The sequence below is a fragment of the Orycteropus afer genome, unplaced genomic scaffold (assembly GCF_000298275.1).
Source record: "Orycteropus afer afer isolate SDZICR_OR568_19922 unplaced genomic scaffold, OryAfe1.0 scaffold00057, whole genome shotgun sequence".
Taxonomy (NCBI): domain Eukaryota; kingdom Metazoa; phylum Chordata; class Mammalia; order Tubulidentata; family Orycteropodidae; genus Orycteropus; species Orycteropus afer.
In genome coordinates, this window is record NW_006921644.1 from 6,591,075 (window position 1) to 6,611,331 (window position 20,257).

Consider the following 20,257-nt stretch of genomic DNA (forward strand, 5'->3'; position numbering starts at 1 on the left):
TTTTTTTTTTTTTTTTTACCATCAATCACTTAAAAAATATAAACCCCAAAGCAACAATTATATTTCCTGATGGTTAGGGAGAAAATCTCAGGTGAGCTTTTCTAGCATTCATGTTGACCCCAGTGACTCCACTGATAGATACATCAATGATAGAGGTATAGAGGTTAAGCCAAATAGATTTGAGATCTGAAATTGGGCCCTTGGAACCAGCTCTCTTTACCTGCATAGCCTTGACACTCTCCAGGGTCAATGTGCATCCAGGAAGCAGTAGTTCTGGCACCTTGTGACTGTTCTCAGAGTCTAGTGCTAGAGGGTAGCTTATTAATATGGAAGGAAGCATCTGGGCCACGTTGAGGAGACGTACAGGCAATCAGCTTGGAAGGTGGCTGTCCTTCATCAGTGACTGTGTTCATTTCAGGGACGCTTCTGTAACAGCGTAGTCCCTGGGTAGTGTGAATGATTGATGTGCTGGGCTGCCAACCAGAAGATGGGAGGTTTGAGCCCACCCAGAGGCTCCTCAGAAGAAAGACCTGGTGATCTACTGCTGAAAAATTAGCCTTTGAAAACCTCATGGAGCACAGTTCTCTGACACACAGGGAACCCATGAGTCAGAATCAACCCCATAGCAACGTGTATCTATCTATCTATATTTGTAACAGGGCTCTCCAAGTCTGTGTGGCTGCATGTCTGTATCCAGCACACCCCATATGCTCAGGGTGTCCATCCTTGCCATGGGTTTGGGGCATTTTTCCCAGTAGTTAGTGAAAGTGTGATGTGACCTGTATTTTGGCCCAGACAAACAAAGAAACCCCATCACAAGAGGCAAAATAATCTCTTAAATTAATAAACTAATTGGAATAATTTAGCAGGAATTCAAGAGAAAGTCTTCATGATCCTACTAAGGAATAATTTCTCTAAAGAGCAAGTTGAAGGTGATCAGTGAAGAATGCCCATTTATCAGGATGCCCAGCCCCAAAAACCAGGCCTGGGTGTTACAAGGGCTGATGAGGCTGTGCTGGGAGAGGAGGCAGGCAGGCCCAAACGGCAGAGGTTAAGGCCTTTGACTTGGGGACAAAAGTAATCTTCATTGCTCACAAATCCTGTGCACCTGCTCTGTGCCAGGCACATATTAAAATATATTGCAGCCAGTGCCCAGGGTTACAAACGTCAGACTTACAGACAACTCCTACTTGCCCTTTAAACTGGTTCTGTCATGGCCAACAAAGTAAAGTAGGAACAGACTGGAAGTTTTACAATTGGGCAGATTTGGCACAGTACCCAGAAAGGGAAATATTACTGGTCAAAGCCCTGGAATGGGAGGCTCGGGAGAGGCATAATGAACCCTTTCAGGAGCCTGATGTGTGAGATTGCATTATTGTCAGGACTGTAGAAGAGTGACACACATTCAGAGTGGTGTGGTTGGCTGCCATCTTTGAGTGAGGTGGTGCTGTTTTTAGCTAGACATCACCATCTTTGAGTGGGGTGTCACCATCTTTGAGCAGGGCAGTGCTGCTTCATACTGTGCCCAAAATCTGAGGGCAAGAGATTTGATATGCAACGTGTACACTGCCCGTCTTCTGTAAGAGAGAGATTAAGTTTCTAGCAAGACTTCAACCTGTGATTTTTGCCATTCCAGCTATCTTTCTGGTTCATCATAACTTAAAAAGTTTGGACTAAACCAGGCAGAACCAGTTCAAAGCCCTGGCAAATTTGTAGACACAGTTAGGACCAGATCTCATTTGTAACCCAGAAAAGTTTGTAATTCATTGGATAAAAATCCAAACTCACTGTCATGGAGTTGATTCTGACCCTATACGACAGAGTAGAACTGCCCCATAATGTTTCCAAGGGTATAAATCTTTATGGAAGCAGACTGCCTTATCTTTTTCCCACAGAGTGGCTGGCGGGTGAAAACCAAAGACATTCTGGTTAGCAGCTGAATGCTTTAACCACTGCACCACTGGAGGGCCTCACCTTGGATGATTACTGTTATTGTCCTCACTCTCCAGATGAGGCCTCATTTTTGTTGCACTCCTGATACGAGTGTTGTTTTGTACCCTGGAGTCGATTTTGACTTGTAGTGGCCCTCCAGCAGGACAAAGCAGGACGGGCGGGATTTCCTGGGCTGTAATCCTCATGGGAGCAGATCTTCAGGTTTTTTCTCCCATGTTGCTAATGGTGTGGTCAAACTTCTGACGTTTCAGTTAGCAGCCTAACATTTAACCACTGTGCTTCCAGGGCTCCTTGATGTGACCCTTATTTATGTACACTAAATTTTGACAACCAGCAAATTAAAGTAAATTATTTAAAACCTCTTAACATCATTCTCTTTAACTGTAAAATAGGGTTGGGGTATGAGCCAACTCAGTCATCCAAAATTAAAATATATTTCAAAGACAAATATCGCTTTTGAAATGTTTAGAAATAAGCCCGTGAAGCCGAATAAGGGCAATTTCAAATGCTTTCTTCAAAAGACGCCGTTTGGCTTGTTTAAGATAAGTGCTGCAGAGTATTTCTCCAATGCATGGAGGCTAATTGAATTTCGCTATGTGGAAGAGCAAACATTTCGAAAGAGTGCTCTAGCACACTGCCCAGTGGCATGCCAGGCTGGCTCCTTTACATGTCTGACTAGAGCCCAAAGCAAAGAGGGGCAGCAAAGATGCAGTTCTGTCCACGTCACATCAGGGAAAAAGAGGCTGAGATTCTCACTGATCTGAGGGATGATGGGCCTTCTGGTTCGTCCCTGAACCACTACTGTCCCTATTCCCCTTCTCTAAGCTCCTGCTAAGTTGGTTTAAAAGGCGGGGTGCCCCTCACTACTCAGGGATGAAGGGCTTGTTTCATAAACCTTCCTGCCTGCACCTCATCAAGATTGGCTTAGACATATGTTAAAGACCTTTGCTGGTTTTCTTGGACAGTTGGGTGGCTAATAATGAAATTGGTCAGAACTTACGTAGAGGACGTAAAGAAGGGACTCCTGAGTTCCATGCTTGTAGGTTGTGCTTCTAGGCCACCGAGTCCTTCAGTGGATGAGTTGAAAGGGACAAGTGTAAGGTCATTTTGTCCAGCAACTACCCATTAAACTAAGGAAGGCCGAATTCCCCTCAAGGAATTAGACCCTGGCTACAAAGTCACCTTTGAATCTGAAATCACACCAGTGCTCTGTGTCATAGTGTAGAGTTTAGACTAATGTCTAGGAGATTGTCTACCTTTTGGTTTTGTCCTTGGCAGTTGTTCTGGCAAAGTTATTTGGAGAAAAAAATCATTGAAAGACTGAGAAATGCAAAGACTATGAGTAAGTGGGAGAGTAAAATGATAAGGGAATATCTAAACTGTATTGTAAAAAAGATTTCTAAAACTCGGTCTCATGATAGTTCTGGTAAAAATAATAGTTTCTGTTGTTTGAGTGCTGCTTCTCACATATAATTTATGTGTAATTTAACCCCGGAGAGGTAAGTGTTATCCTCTTTTAAAGATGAGGCAATTCAGAAGTTCGTCAGATTAAGTGCTTTGTCCATAATCACATAGCTGGTAAAGAGCAGAAGTGAAATTTAACCCACACAGACTAGCTCTAGAACATATGCTCCTTACCTTCCTGCCTTGTGCTAGTCTAACATCCCCTCTCCTGCCGGAATTCTCATCCAGCCTCGCCTTCTGCCACTCTCAAGACAGGTTGCTCATTACCTCTCAATGCAGCTTCTTATACTTTGAATGCACTTACCTTTGTAGGAAGGAGTTCTGGTGGTATAGTGGGTAAGGCATTTGGCCTCTAACCAGAGGGTCAGTGGTTCAAACCCACCAGTGGCTCCACAGAAGGAAGAAGAGGAAATCTACTTCCATAAAGATTTACAGCTTTGGAAACCCAGTGGGGGTTGCTATGAGTTGGAATTGACTTGATGGCAGTGGGTTGGGTTTGATTTGGTTCCTTTATAGAAATTTGGAGAACATTCTTTGCTCTTCACATTAGTTCTTCCTTCAAGAGTCAACAGATATAACCTAGAAATTCCATTTTCAGGTATATACTCAAAGGAATGAAAATTTTTGTTTACTCAATAATTTGTACACAAATGTTCATAGAGGCATTACCCCACCATTACCCATTATCATCAAGTTGATTCTGACTCCCAGTGACCATATAGGACCAAGTAGTACTGCCCCCTAGGGTTTCCAAGGCTGCAAGTCTTTATGGAAGCAGACTGCCCCATCTTTCTCCCACAGAGCAGCTGGTGGTGAACCGTCGACCTTTTGGTTAGCAGCCAAATGCCTCAACCACGGCACCACCAGAGCTCCCTGCATTATTCAAATTAGCCCCCCAAAGGAAACAACCCAAATATCCATCACCTGGTAAATAGATAAAAAATACTCATACAATGAGATATTATTCAGCCATGACAAAGAATGGAGTACTGACTTGAGCTCCAACGTGGATGAACTTCGAAAACATGCTAAGTGGAAGAAGCTAGACATAAAAGGCCGCGTGTTGTATGATACTTCATATGAAATGTCCAGAATCAGCAAATCCATATAAACAGAAAGATTAGTCATTGTCAGGGGCTTGGGAAATTGAGGAGTGGGGAATGACTGCTAAAAAATGTGAGGTGTTTTTTGGGTTGAAAATTTTCTGGAATTCAGTGGTGATGATTGCATAACCTTATGAATGTATTAAAAACCACTGAAATGTATGTTGTAAAAGAGTGAATTTTATAGCATATGAATCATCTCAATTAAAATATTAGATATCAAAATAAACCCCTCATTCCTGAAGTTAAAAAAAAAGATTAAATGAATAAATCTGTATATATTTGAATCTGGCTGGTTTGTCTTTATTGAATATTACACACTCTAAGATAAATACCTGTGATTCTTTCCACCATTGCTATGGTCTGATTTTGAGTCCTGCTCCAAACCGAAACCTTTCTTCCCCAAATGCCCCAAGTTGGTGATGCTATTCTTATAATATCTCTCCCCCAACCAAAACACCCCCTAAGTATAAATTCACAGGCTTAGAGTACAACAAAATCTTCCTCTACCTCCCTGAAGTCATTATATGATGCCCACATCCTTGGTGTAATGAGTTTGACATCTCAGCTTTGATGGATAACACGTGATTCATCATTTCATTTATCTGAGAAACATAAAAAGTAGGTTTCATTATTCTTTTAGAAAAAGTAATTTAAATGCCTAGTTAAAAATAAAAATAGTTAAAAAAAGAAGAGATCTTGTGGTAGATTGCAGATATAGATAAAATTCTCCACTTCTTGATCCCTACCTACCCTTGTGATGTGACTTTGCAGCTTCACCTCAAGAGGGAGAGTTTATATGGCTGTCTCTCGAATCTGGGCTGGCCTGTGATTTGTTTGGGCAGTAGAATATGGCAGAAGGGACTCTGTTCCAGTTTTGAGGGTAGGCCTCAAGAAACCATCATGCCAGGCTAGGGTTGTTGTCCATCTGTCATGTGAACTCAAGGGTGAGACACAGAACATCCAGTCACCTCAATGTGCCAACTGACAGCCAGCCAGCACTCAGAAGCAGATTCTCGAAGCTAACCAGAACTTGGGTACAGATGCGTGAGAGACCCCAGCTGAGACCAGAAAACCCACCTCGTTGAACCCAGACCAAACTGCCAACCTATAGAAATGTGAGCCAAACAGATGCTTATCGTTTCAAGCCACTGTGTTCTGGGTTTTATTATGCAGCAGAAAATGAGTTTCACTTCTGGTGAGATGTAGGAAGATGTGATAGACCTTCACCTCTAATAAAACAACCCCAAGTCACTAGATAAACCACAACAGAAATCACACTTTAAAGCCATGTAGAACTCCATTTCATTTTAACTGTGCAATATGATGTATATGTTAAATTCACATTGGATTTTGAAGACAGTTCAAATGTATCTGAGGGAGATTTTGAACTACATGTATTTATATAATAATCCTCTGCTGTATGTGTGGCAAATGTTTTCTCCATATCTGCCTCTGTCCTTACCTCGTTTGTTGGAAATATGTTGTTAGTGGTGTCTTCATTGCATTGTATTTCTTTAGCTTTCTCTTCCCATGACTGCTCACAGATGCTTCTTATGTCCACATGGATTTTTCTGGGCATTCTCCTCTTCTCTGGACCATGTGCTAAAGGAAAACGTTGGCTGCATTGAGTCAGTGTTTCTTCAGTAAGTGATGTTTTAATCAGAGCAGTTGGCTTGAGTCAATCCTGATGACATCTGCTGGGTTGCTGGCTGGTCCTTCACTTTAACCATTGGGAGTGATGGCAGTGGACCCTGTTCTCTGCCCTGGGAGGGATGGATGATGAGCCGTTATCCTCAGCTCTGTGTGGCATCCTCAAGCCCTGAGAGTTGTTGGCTCCATGGCATGGACAGCTGGGTTCCATCACTAACTAGAGATGAGTCTAATCAGCATGTCTTAGCAAAAATGGATTCTCACACAGAAAGTGACAATTAGGACTTGGCACCTTGGGATGCCACTCTTGGCTTTGATAATGGTCTTGCAGAGATCTTCAAAACAAGACCTTTTGGGTATTGCACATGCACATAAACTGTTTCTTCACATAGAAAGCTGGGAAATGCTACAGGATCTCAAATATGCCACTGTTCAATGTTCCTAAAATAATTGTCTTTTCATACAAGCAATTCATGAACACATTCTAATGATGCAAACAGAAGCAACACAAGAGTAGAGTAAAAGTCTCCCATGGGGTCTCCTTGCTGATCGTACTCCTCTCCTCAGTGGTAACCACAGATCAGAGTTAGCTTGTATCTTTCCAGACTTATATGCTCTTGAAATAGTGCTCATGTTGTACCTGTTTCTCTGCTGCTATTTCCCGTGTCTCCTTTTACATGTGTTCCATGACTTTCCACAAAGTGAACCTGTCCTCTGCCTTCAAGGAGCTGAAGGAAACAGGCCAATTACAAGTATCACATATTGTGCTGTGCTCAGCAAAGAGGGAAGCAGGGAACAACATGGGACACATAACCTTGTCCCACTAAGAAGAGAAAGGGGACAGCAAAGACCCTTTACAACAATTGATATCTCAGCTGTCCCCTGATGATGTATAGAAAGTAGTTGTGGTAGGCAGAATAATGGATCCCCAAAAGAGACCCCTGTCCTGATCCCAGAACTTCTAAATGTTATCTTCTGTGGGAAAGGGTATTTCAGATGGGATCAAGCTAAGGAAAATAGGAAAAGTGTCCTGGATTACCTGGGTGGGTCCTGAATGCAGTCCTAAGTGTCCTTGTAAGGAGTCAAAGCAAGATTTGATAGAGAAGACAGCAATATGACCATGGAAGCAAGATACTATGCTGCTGGCTTTGAAGATGGTGGAAGGGACCATGAGCCAAGGAATGGGCATGGCCTCTAGAACCTGGACAAAGAAGAAAACAGATTCTCCCCTAGAGCCTTAGGAGGTAGAGCGGCCTTGCAGACACCTGTGTCAGCCCAGTGAAACCATTTTGGGCTTCTGGCCTCCAGGACTGAAAGGAAATAAATTTGTGTTGCTTTAAGCCACGAAGTTTGTGATAATTTGTCACAGCAGCCATAGGAAACTCATACAGTATCCAAGTAGAGAAACATCAGGAAGACTCAGCAATCCATACCTAGGCTTTCTGAAAAGAGAACAGGGTCAGCTCTATACGAACTGTTGGAGCAGAGCAGAGGGACAGAGCCCAGAGAATTGAGACTGGAGATGTAAACAAGGCTAGATCATACAGGAGCCTCCATGGGGCAGCTGGGGGCTTGATTTTATATTGAAGGCAGTAGAGAATCAGAGGAGGCTTTGAGCAGGGTGACAAGTGGATTTCAGTGTTGAGGACCTCACCACAAGAATCTCCTCCTTCCTTTCAGAAAAGAGCAAGCATAAATTGGTTACCTGATGGCAGCTTTGATTTCCTTACCTTTCTGTCTTCATCACACTGCCCATTCTTCCATCCAACCAGGTGCCCTCTCAATCCTAAAATGAGCTGGGCTGTCCTCAGACAAAACTCGACAACCACAGCTTCAAGGCTGCAGGCAGATCCTTTCTTCTTGGGCTTCTAGGGTGTCTGTTTGGGTAGTGGCAAGAAGAAGGAGCTTACCTGAGTTGGACTCAGACCCAGAGCAGTCTAGAAAGAGGAAATAGTTGAAAGCACTTTTCTTTATCTAATCCAGACCAATGATGTCCTGGGGCTAGCTGCTGACAGAGGATAAGGGGTCAGAGAGATTAGTACCGTTCCCAAGGTCTGGAGGGGTACGTTCTAGCATTGGCACTCAGATTCCGTTAAAGGGCCAGGGTCATTAGTAGGAAACCACAGCAGCTTCCTCTGTTCTGGAAGGATTATAGTTTTCCAAAACCTCAGCAAATTTCTCAATCTCTATAATGATTAAAGCAGAGTGCCAGACCACTCGGTAGGGTAGAAAATAAAGATAGCCTTCAGAGTTAGATGAAGGAACAAAAATCCACCTGAGCCGGAGCCTGTCAAAGTGATAGGCGATTTCCTCTTCTCCCTTTAATGGTAGCTGTTGATAGGCAGACACAGGTGGTATAGGAGATGGGAGGCTCTTCATGACAGGCCATTCTCTCAAAAAGAAATTGGGGTTAGGATGGGTGAGCAAAGCTGATTGGGCTGTTACTGGGATGAAGGAGTCAATGGGCTTCCCAGGCCATTTAGACTCCTCCTTCCTCCCATTTGGCTTTGGACCATCGTGTTTCATGTAAGTCATCATCAAGAGCAGAGTAGCATCAACATCAAAATGATGGGTCCACTCAAGAGAGCCATAGCCTCTTAGCTATGATGACTGTTTATCATCATTGTAGTGCATTCTGCCCACATTTCCTCGGGTTAAAGCATGCGGATTTTTCTTGATGAGCCACCCCTGTCCCACTCTCAATGCATATATTTTGCTCTAGATCTCATGAGGCTAAAGCCAGGCCCATTGAAGTATATTATCACACCAGCTTAAAGATTTGGTCAGGGACTGGCAAACAGCTTGAGGTGATCTGAAGAGTGCGATCCTGAAGTTTTGCTGAAACTGCTGGGAAATAGGCTTCCTGCTTCTGCTGGGGTTACTAACAGGATGTGAATTTGGAGCAGTTGACAGCAATCTTGCCCCAGCAAAGAGAGAGCTTGCATGGGAATAGAGCCAAGATTATAGAAAGATGAACCAGGAAGTGTAGGTCCTGGTTCTAAATGAATTCAGCTAAGCGTTTGCATCCAGCTGTGCCTGAAGCTGGTTGTTGTTAGGTGCTGTTGAGTCAGTTCCAACTCTTAGCAACCCTGTGTACGACAGATTGAAACACTACCTAGTCATGCTCACAATCATTGCCGTGCTTGAGCCGTTGTTGTAGCTGTTGTGTCAATCCATCTCATTCAAAGTCTTCCTCCTTTTTGCTCATTCTGCTTTACACCAAGCATGATGGTCCTTCTCCAGGGACTGGTTCCTCCTGATAACATGCCCAAAGTACTTGAGACGAAGTCTCACCATCCCTGCTCTTAAGGAACATTCTGGCTGTACTCCTTCCAAGACAGATTTGTTCATTCTCCTGGCAGTCCATGGTGGGGTCCGTGTTCTTTGCCAGCACTGTAATTCAGAGACATCAGTTTTTCTTTGGTCTTCCTTATTCATTGTCCAGCTTTCACATGCATATGAGGTGATTGAAAATACCATGACTTGGTTTAGGTGCATCTTTGTCCTCCAAGTGACATCTATGTTTTAAACACTTTCAAGAGGTATTTTGCAGCAGATTTGCCTGATGCAATATGCCATTTTATTTCTTCACTGTTGTTTTCCTGGGTTGAACAAATAATCTGAGAAGCTGAACTATATGAAGATGGCATCAAGATTGGAGGAAGACTCATTAACACCCTGAGATATACAGGTGACCCAACCTTACTTGCTGAAAGTGAAGAGGACTTGAAGAACTTACTGAAGGTGAAAGACTCCAGCCTTCAGTATGGATTACACCTCAACATAAAGAAAGCAAAAGTCCTCACAACTGGACCACTAAGCACCATCGTGAAGCTGGAGAGTCTCTGTAATCCTTTGCTTGTTTAAAGTGCCTTGCATTTCTGTCCCCTGCAATTCAAGGAGATTATTTCAATTATCCCCCAGTCAGTGTCATTAGTAGCTTTTATTTTTGAGCATTGAGTGTTGCAGACTGTATGAAGCACTTTTGTTGCTGTTGTTCTAAAAGATAAATTAGAGAATGTGAAGATTTGGAGTGACCCTTAGGACCACCTGGCCCAGGACTTCTTCCTCAGGGTCCGTGGAGTCTTTCATAGACACTGACCGAGTGGCCTCACAGAGCCCATTAGCCTCTGATTTTCATACACTATTATGCTCACTGATTTTTTTTTTTTTTTCCTTTCTAGCTGAAGGTCCACAACTCTTGTCAGATTCTCAAATGGTTTGTGACCCCAAATCCTTTTCGTTATACCATGCAGGATCTTTCAAGAGAAGATGAGATTCCAGGCTTTGCTCCTCTATGGTGCCAGCTTGGTGAAATTTACTCTTAGCTTCTTAAAATGCAGGGCAGGATATGGGAACTTGAGTGAGTAATTTGCACAGTCGTTACGAGTATTAAAAACAGGGACTTCACGAATCAGAACTGACTCTATGGCAATGGGTTTGGGTTTGGTTCTGGAGAATAAATGGATTACGGTGGGGAAGGGAGAGGCAGGAGGTTGGTTTGGCACTTAAAGTTCACTTGAGAACTAGTTGACAAGCCTTAAGGAAGGGAAAGGAAGGAGGAAGTGGTGTATACAGAAGTAAAAGGAATAAAAAGGAGAGGTCCAAAATGTCCTGAAAGAAGCAAATCTCAAGTTGGGTTGTGTAGGAGTCACATGGGGTCTTTCCTGAATGATCCATGCCTGGCTCCCTCTGGGGCAGTTAAAGCGGAATCTCGGGATAAATCCCAAGTGTCAGAATGTGTGGAAGTTCCCCAGGGCGTTTTGATGAACAGCCCAGGGTGGAGAGCCACCGTGGTAGGTTTCTGGGGTGCACCTGGGGCTTGGGTGATTACAGATGACTGAGCAGCACCAGCCCCGAGGTTCACATTGAACAAGGCCGTTTTTTCTCCCTCCCAAATAAAATTTTTAATTTCAGAGCATTTTAGATTTACAGAAAAACTGCAAAGATAGAGCAGAGTTTATCCCCTCCCCCCACATTTTCCTTTATTATTAACACCTTGCATTAGTATGTACCTCTATTACAATTAACAAACTAATATTGATACATATTAGCAACTAAAGCCCATGCTTTATTTAGATTACCTTAGTTTTTAACCAAGGAGCCCTGGTGCCACAGATGGTTAAACACAGCGCTGTTAACCATCATGTAGGTGGTTCAAACCCACCCCATAGCCCTGCAGGAGAAAGGCTTGGCAGTCTGCTTCTATCAAGATTTCAGCCTAAGAAACCCTAAGGGGCAGTTCTACTCTGTCACGTGGGGTCATTATGAGTCAGAATCAACCAGTCAGCACCCAACAACAGCAATTTGTCAGGCAAGGGTAATGCTGGTGATGGTTAAGGTTATGTGTCAACTTGGCTGGGCCACGATTCTCAGTTGTTTGGCAGTTAGGTAAAGACATAATTTCAGTTATATAATGATGTCATCGTCCTTCATTTTGTGATCTGATGTAGTCAAATTGGCATAATACCAGATTTTACACAACGATCTAGTCTTTGGAACATAGGCATGTTGATAAGTGAGGAGTGGGTGTGCTAATAACATGACCTATCGCTGTTGATGTTGGCCTTGACCACCCGACTTCTCTGTTGTAAAATCACTGCTTCCTGTTTCCATCCTGTACTCTGGAAGGAAGATCATATGTGGAGCACACACAGGAGTGGGAGTTATGCTCTACCTCCTTGAGAGGGGATTGTCTACACAGTTTATTTGGAACTGTTGTACGTGGGAGATTTGTCTGTTCTCCCCCATTTATTAATTTATTAATCATTTATTTATATCACTATGGATTCGTGAATATTTGTATTGTACTTTGGGCTAGGTTGTTGTTGTTATGTGCCATCGAGTCGGCCCCGATTTATAGTGACCCCTCCTTGGGTTTTCAAGGCAGTATCACAACGGAAGTAGATTGCCCAACCTTCCTTCTGAGGAGTGGCTGGTGGGTTTGAACCGCTAGCCTTCTGGCTAACAGTCAGGTGCCTTAGGCACTCTGCCACCAGCGCTCCCTTGGGCTATAGCCAATACAATATTTATTCATTCTGTTCAAATTGCTGCAGCTTTGACCTCTAGGAGCTCTTTTAGCTGACCCACTTGTCCCTTTCACGTAGTCTCATCATCGTGGGCTTTTGTTTGGAGCACTTCCTTAGTTCCCGGCACTATAAGATACTCAGTCGTAGGCTTGGCCATTTGTCCCAGGAGCCCTGGTTCCTGTTTTTGGAGAATGGTGTCAGAAACAAGAGTTGGGCGCTAGGTGTGCTTGTTGCTACTGAGATGGCAATGCTTCTGGTAGGCCATATACATAGTTTAGTGTCGAACTCAACTTTATTGTGTTATAATTTACATGCAGTAAAATGTCACCATTTTATGAATACGTTTTGGCAGATTTCCATACCCATGACACCACCACCACAGTCAAGTCAGGGAGCATTTACACATTCTTGTGCTGCTTCCCATTCAACCCCTGTCCTTGTTCCCACTCCACGCAACTGTAGATACACTTTCTGTGGCTGTATGTTACATTTTTCTCAAGTCTCTCATAAATGGAATCACACAGCACGTGCTCTTGTGTCAGGCTTCTTTTGCTCACTGTCATGGTGAGCTTCACCGTGTTGTTGCATGTGTCAGGAGTTCATTCTTTATTGCTGAAGTGTATTGTATTCCACTGGGTGCATATGCTACCATTTGTTTATCCTCTCACTTGCTGATGGAATTTTGAGTTAGCTTCAGTTTTTGGTTACTATGAATAAATAAGACTGCACATCAACTAGTATTGCTGGTGATGCTGAAGCTGGTGGTCTGAGACAATGGTTATAATAATATTTTGTAGGAGAGTCCCTTCTGTCCTATCTCCTCTCTGTCACTCTTGTGTGACCTATCTTCCTTGCTGGGATTCTTTCCCAAGCCCTGGGCCTATGGAGAAGATACAGCTTTTGTTCTCTGTTAAATCATCTTTGGTCTGGGTGATCTCATTAGACTTTTCCTGGGTCTCAGGCTCTCCATTTAAAGATGTTTCCTTGGAACCTGGTGGAACCACTGAGACTATGGCCCCTAGCTGCCCTTCAGGTCTGGAATTGAACCCACACCTGTGGTTTCCAGCCAAACAAAATACAGGCATATGAGTTAAACATTTACCTCAAGTAGATACACTCCTTGGAGAGAACAATCATGGGAGAAAGAAGGGCTGCTTATGCACAGGGAGACAGCTCAGGGGGCAGGAGAGTATGGAGGGATGGACACTGGGAAGAGGTAACTATGGGGAGGAAGTGGGAGGGGAGCTGTTGCATTGTGGTAAACTGTGGTCAATGACATGAGACAAAGTATATGTGAACTGCTGTATGGAAAGTGAATTTTCTCTGTAAATCTTTACCAAAATCACAATAAAAAAAGAAAGAAAGAAAGAAAGAAAGTAAAGATGTTTCTTGGCCTTTGAAATAGGTCCTATGTCTTCCAGGTCCCTTGAGCTCTCTGCCTCTGAGTCTCCAACCAGCTTGAACATTTCTTTTGTCCTTTTCTTTCTTTTTTTCCCTCCTTCTTCTGTGAAAAGAACTATGTCAAACTAAAGTGATGTTTTTGTTTTTCTGAAACAGTGGGCATATCGGCCTTTCATGGCTCATGTTTTATTACTGAACTCAAGGGAAAAGGAAACACATTTGCTTTTTATTGTTAAAGAACAGAAACTGACAACAGCAACAGAATGCAATTGACTTCTTGTCTTGTTCATCATCCACCTCATTTTCTCATTAAGCTTCTCAGTGGTTCCCCACAGTCCCTGCCACTTCTATACATTAACGTTCTATCAGCTACTGTAAGATATCACCCCCAGATTTTCAGTTTATTTCTCACTCATGGCAAAATTCAGTGCAGGTTTCCTATCTGAACAACCTTCCCCAGTGGTGACTCAGGGATCCAGGCTCCTTCTGTCCTGTGATTCGGCCATCTTCAACAGGTGACTACCATGTCTTCCCTTGGTGTCCTCTCCATTCCAGACTGCTAGACAGAAATAAAAGTATGGAGGATCCCATTCCAGGCCTGGAAGTGGTTCATATCACTTCTGCTCATATTCCATTGGCTGGAGCTCTTGTGGCCACCTCTAGCCTCACAGAGGGTTCTGTGCCTAAGCAGAAATGGGGTGGGGTTTGGGGAACATGTAGCCTTGGCCATAGACATGGTGGTACTTCTGCTATTCTGTTCTTAGACTTAGGGATTTCATTTAGTGTTTGTGCAACATAAGGTGCAACATGGGCTGAGAAGTTGTATGAATCTTTTTCAGCCCACTCCAGTCCTTGCCTCTGGGTTCCTTTGGGAAAAATTAGGGGATAAAAATGTAAGCTTCATGGGGGCAAAAAAATCTTATCTCCTTTATTTGTTCATTTCATCCCTAATACCTAGCATTACAAGGGTGTGCAGTAGATCTTTCTTGAATAGATTTATAAAATGAACTTCTGAGTTTTGTTTAACTGGGCTGTAGGCCCCACTGGAACATGCACACACCTGGAACACACAATGAATTTGTTGTAAGAACAATTTCACACATACGTTTCAACGTATCTTTGATTAGTACGTGTGCACAGATAAGCACAAGATTAGTAAGTAAGCACAAGTAAGCCTGTGCTTCTGTTCTTACTGGGTACTCTATCCCTGTCAGGGATTGTAAATTTGAAGAGACGTTGATACTGTAGGATGGTGCTAAGGGGTTGGGATGGAGACTGAGGGCAGCCATATCTAGAAGTAGAATCTTTGATCTGGTGAAAAAATGCAAAACTGTTCACTACTGATGAATAAGTAAGCACAAGTAGGCCTGTGCTTACCTTGCTTTCTTGGTACTCCATCTCTGTCAGAGACTGTAGATTTGAAAAGAGGTTTTGATTCTGTAGGAAGGTGTTATGAGAGAGACAGATGCCAGCCATATGCAGAAGCAAAATCTTTGATATGGTGAAAATATGTGAATTGCTCACTACAGATTATTAGTAAGTAAGCCTGTGCTTACCTTGCTTATTGGGTAAGCAGACCCTGTTACACTCTTCCACCTACAATTTGAAGAAGACAGAACTGAGGAGTCGGGGAAAAGCACCCAATATGAGGAGGAATCTGCATAATCAGCCCAAGGTGGCCTCGTGGGCCATCAAGGAGCCAAGCAGGGAGACTGGGGCACCTAGCTGAGAACCGAGCCACAGTGCAGGCCAGTGTTACAGAGGCCTGGTGAAGGCAGCTGGGGGTCCGCTGATGGCGAAGAACCAGGGTGGCAGCAGATGACAGGCAGGGACTGACACATGAGCCAAGCTGTGAAGATTCCAGAAATGCTGAGTGAGTGGATGAGTGGTTTCCATGGTGCGTGTGGAAGAGCTCAGAGCCTTTCCACAAATACTGGGGTAAGCTGAGGGGTGGACGGGAGAGGAAATGGGGAGGGTTTGAGCATTGTCTGCCAGCTTAAGGCGCAGCAACGTTCCCAGTCATTCTTTTATAGTACTGGGACTCCATCTATGAGGTGATTTTTTTTTTTTTTTTTTTTTTTTTTTTTTAAAGTCCTTTGCTATGGAAAAGGGTTTGAGAATTCTTCAGTACATAGCTTCTCAGTCCCTCCTGCAGGTGAAGTAGAAGCAATGTTACCAGCCCTGTTGACATAAGAGGGCTTCGGGAGAGGGGTCCATGCAAGAAGAAGCTCACCTCCCACCTGCCTGTGCACAAGGACCCCAGGCAACCCCACACTCATGGGCGGGTGAAGACTCAGCCAGCAGCTCAGTGTCCTTTGGTTGGGCCCAGCAGCTTCCTTCCAGCCCAGCCTGGCGTGGCACTGGTCAAGCGCATGTTCTGCTCATTATCTGAAAGCAGCGGGCTGAGCGGCGGCCTGCTGAGAACGAGAAGGAAAAAGTAGAAATAGTAACATTGATTTATGTGGGGCTGAGATCTACAGGCTGGAAACAGAGGGAGGGAGCAATCATAAAGGCCGCCCCTTCCGCGACTTGCGCAGCAGGTCAAGACTGACAGCGAGGGTTGTAGATGCTGATGAAGAAGCAGAGTGTGGCTCCTTCCTCCCATCACAGTGCAGTAAAGCAGAGGTTGAAGATGAAATAGGTGGCTGCTGAGCCCCTGTGCTCTGGCTGAGGGCAGGCCGCATGGGTACACTTGCCCTGCAGAGGCCACAGGGTAACAAAGGCAAGTCCCTCCAGGTCAACCCACCACTCCTGTCAGCTCACCTGCCTGAGGCTGCCTCCTCTGGAGCTAAGGCTGCATGGGTGGCGCGTGCCAAACCCCCTCCACTCCTGCTGGGGGTGTCTATTTCCAGGATCAGGGCTTCAGACTGTGTTGTAACCCCCAGCCTCAGTCGGTGTGCTCTGAGGGTCAACTGAAAGAGACCCTTTATAGTCACGGACGTCTGGGGACTCAGGGACCACAGAGCCCATTCCACTGTACACAAATAATGCATATCAGTGTGAGGAGAGGTGCTTTTTTTCCTTTAAGGGTTGGAGGGAGTTTTGCCTGCAAATTAAAGCGTCTCCCCAGGGGGTGCTCTGTGTTAGGCTGAAGGGCAAGTGCAGTTTAGACCGGTTTGGCTCCATGGCAGTTCAGAGGCCTGGCAGCGCCTCTTAGAAGACTTGACAGTATTTCCCACTGCAAACATGTGCCTGTTCATTAGTGTTCAAGCTAAGTTTCACGACCTAGTAGCAGAGTGAGCATCCAGCCCTAGGCTGGTTCTGAGCCATGGGAGCTGGGGCCTGGGGGCAGCATGATGGAAATACCTGCAGGTGCAGGGAGTAGTGTGTGGTGTGTGGTGTGTGTAGGGTCCTGGGGCCTGGTTCTTGGTTCTGAATTACCATTGTGTGCTGGCCCATGGTGCTTCCTCTGCAGTCCTGGGGACTCCTGGTCATCCTTCCCAGGTGTGTAGGGAACATTTTCTACCTGGACTGGGGCTGGAGGAAACACTTGCAGCCTAGGGTGGTGGTGAAGAGTCACGGGAATGTCTCTGTGGTAGTTCGGTTTGTGTGTCAATGTGGCTGGGCCTGGTTGAGTGGCTGGGCAGCTGGTGGTAGTTAATCCCCACAAGGAGACTGGCAGTCAACTCCATGGTAGGATCTACCACAAGCAGCTGAATAAGCTGCCTTTGGGATGTGGTCTGCTTCCTGTATATAAGGAGAAGCCTTTGGGTATGGTCTCTAGCTTATGGCATGCGTGGACCCTGCATGTAGCCATGTCATTGCTCAGCAGCCTGCTATGCTCTGCTGACCTTGGGACTTACAGTGAAGTCAATGGCCTGCCGTGTGGTGTGGTAACATCAAGACTGTGCCTTCTTACTTGTCAACCTTGGGTTTGTCAGCCTCAGCAGCCAGCAGCTGTCTGAGTGAAGAAATGCCTCTAGCTTCAGTGGGCCAGGAGCTGGAGGCAGAGTTGAAGCCCAAGGCTGAGGGGCTTTCACGCAGCCCCTAGAGCCTGGCACTTTGAAATTGGACTTAAAGCCTCCAAACTGTAAGAGTAAACTCCTGTTTGTTAAGACCATCCTATTTGTGGTATATTTCTTGTCAGAGCGGCACTAGGGAACCAGAACAGTCTCCTTCCCAGACAGCTCTGCCTTCCAGCCGTGTGCCTTGGGACGTGTTCCTTTACTGTTCCAACCTCAGTTTCCTGTCAGGAGGGAGGAAGGACACTGTACTGGAGATTTTCCATCTGTCCCTCTGTGTTCGTTCTCCACCCACCCCATCTTTCTCTGTGCCCTTGAGACTGTCTTGCATGGATTTATCAGTGGGCTCCCTTGTCCTTGGTGTCCAAATGGGTTTGGCCAATGGGAGGTGCAAGTAGAAAACTGCCAGAAGGGGTGAGAGTGAGGTCAAGGTATTTATTCTCCTGGCTTCCTTCTTCCTGGGTCACTGGGAGTTGGCTTTGTCCTCTTTCATAGCTCAGCTACTCTCTCAGGCTCTGGTACCCACCCCACCTTGGCCCTTCCAGACCCAGAAGAGTGATGGCTCCCTGTGGGTGCCAGCCTTGGAGTACTGCACTAGTTGCTGGATTCCAGGGACACTGCCTGCCCCTTTGTTAAGCTCTCATCAGTTTTCTCATTTGAATTTGCCATTTGCATCCTGCTAGGCCCTTTACTTGTTCAGAAACCTCTCCTAATGATACCTACTGCACAGAGTGGCTTTGATGATTAAATGAACTAATACTTGGAAAAAGCTTGAAGGACTGATTGTATGTAGAATGGGCTTGTTAAATATTAGCCTTCTATGTTCCTCCGACGGCACATAACAACAACAAAATGTTCCTCCAAATTCTTAGGTAGTCATACTGCCTCCTGGTAAAGGAGCTACACACTTGGTTTCATGGCCGTTTGGCTGCTGTTTCATGTTTATAAAAGTTACAAGCTCTTTGCTCTATGAAACTTGGGGTGATGGGTCGGCGAGCATCTTCTCAGCCAACTGGACTTCTTCTCACACCCTAGCCTCTTCACGTGGTCCTTCTGAGGCCCATGTTATGCCTCAACCTACTGCAGAGACCCAGACAGAGAGATGTGAAGTATAATCTGTCTTTGTAGTGATGTTACCATGGGTTTGCTGGAACACAAGACTGAAAGGGGTGGTAGTGTAACTCTCTTAGTCACCTAGTGCTGCAGTAACATAGATACCTAAACTGGATGGCTTTAAAGAGCAAAAATTTTTTTGTCATAGTTCTAGAGATTTAAAGTCTAAATCAAGGTCTTGGCCATGTCAATTCTTTCTGTGGTCCTCCCTCCTTGTTTCTGGTGTCTGCTGGTGATCCTTGGAGTTCCTTTGTTTGTAGATGGGTCCTCACACAGCATCTCTCTCCCTCTGTGTGTCTGTGTCTTTTCTGCTCTTTTTATAACCTAGAAGTGATTAGATTTAGGAGCCACCCTACCCTGGTATGCTAACCAGAAGGTCAGTGGTTCAAACCCACCAGAAAGAAGATGAGGCAATCTACTTCCATAAAAATTACAGCTTTGGAAACCAAAAGGGGTAACTATGAGTTGGAATTAACTTGATAGCAGTGGTTTTTTTTTTTTTTTTTGGTATGACCTCATTAACAAAAATACCCACTGCCATTGAGTCAATTCTAACTCATAACAACCCTACAGAACAAAGTAGAACTGCCCTATAGGGTTTCCAAGGCTGTAAATATTTGTGGAAGCAGACTGCCTCATCTTTCTCCCATGGAGCAGCTGATGAGTTCAAACCACTGACCTTTTGTTTAGAAGCTAAGTGTTTTAACCAGCATACTCCCAGAACTCCCTTCATTAACAAAAGAGATCTCTGTTTCCAAAGAGGGTCGCACATACAGGTACAGAGATTAGGATTTTGACACGTATTTTTGGGGATACAGTTCAGTCCATAACAACAACCATCACCACAATCCAATTTTTGGAGATTTTTATCACTCCAATAAGACCCCCTCATGCCTGTTTACAGCCACTCCCATCCATCCCCCTGTCCTGCTTGCCCTGGCAACCACTGGTCTACTTTCTGTCTCTATGGACTTACATGTTCTGGGAGTTTCGTATAAATGGAGTAATACAATATGTGGTCTTTTGTGTCTGGCTTCTTTTGTTTAGCATTATGTTTTCAAGCTTCATCCACATTGTAGCATGTGTTTTATTCCTTTTATGGCTGAATAATATACCGTTGAATGTGTGTAAATATAATTTGTTGTTGTTAGGTTCTTTCCAGTTGATTCCAACTCATAGTTACCCCATGCACAGGATGAAACATTGCACGGTCCTGTGCTATCCTCCCAATCCTTGCTGTGCTTGAGCCCATCAGTGCAGCCACTGTGTCATTCCAGCTCTTTGGCATTTGGAAGGTGCTTGATAAATGTTTTTAAAATGAATGGACAGATAAGTAATGGCAATGGAAAGATTTCAGGGTGGCTGAAAATCTTCCATCAGATCTAGCTTTGAAATGTGGACTGTTAGGGCATATTTCTCAGGGAGATCCTGGAGGCAGGGGCTTAGTGACGCAGAGTGCCTGGGCGGTCTGTAAATGGCTCTGCCCTCCAATTCCAGCTCTCAAGGGTAATCTCAAAATTGTGCCCCTCAATTTCAAATGAATAGACATTGATAGTGGCAACATGGCAGCAGAAACACT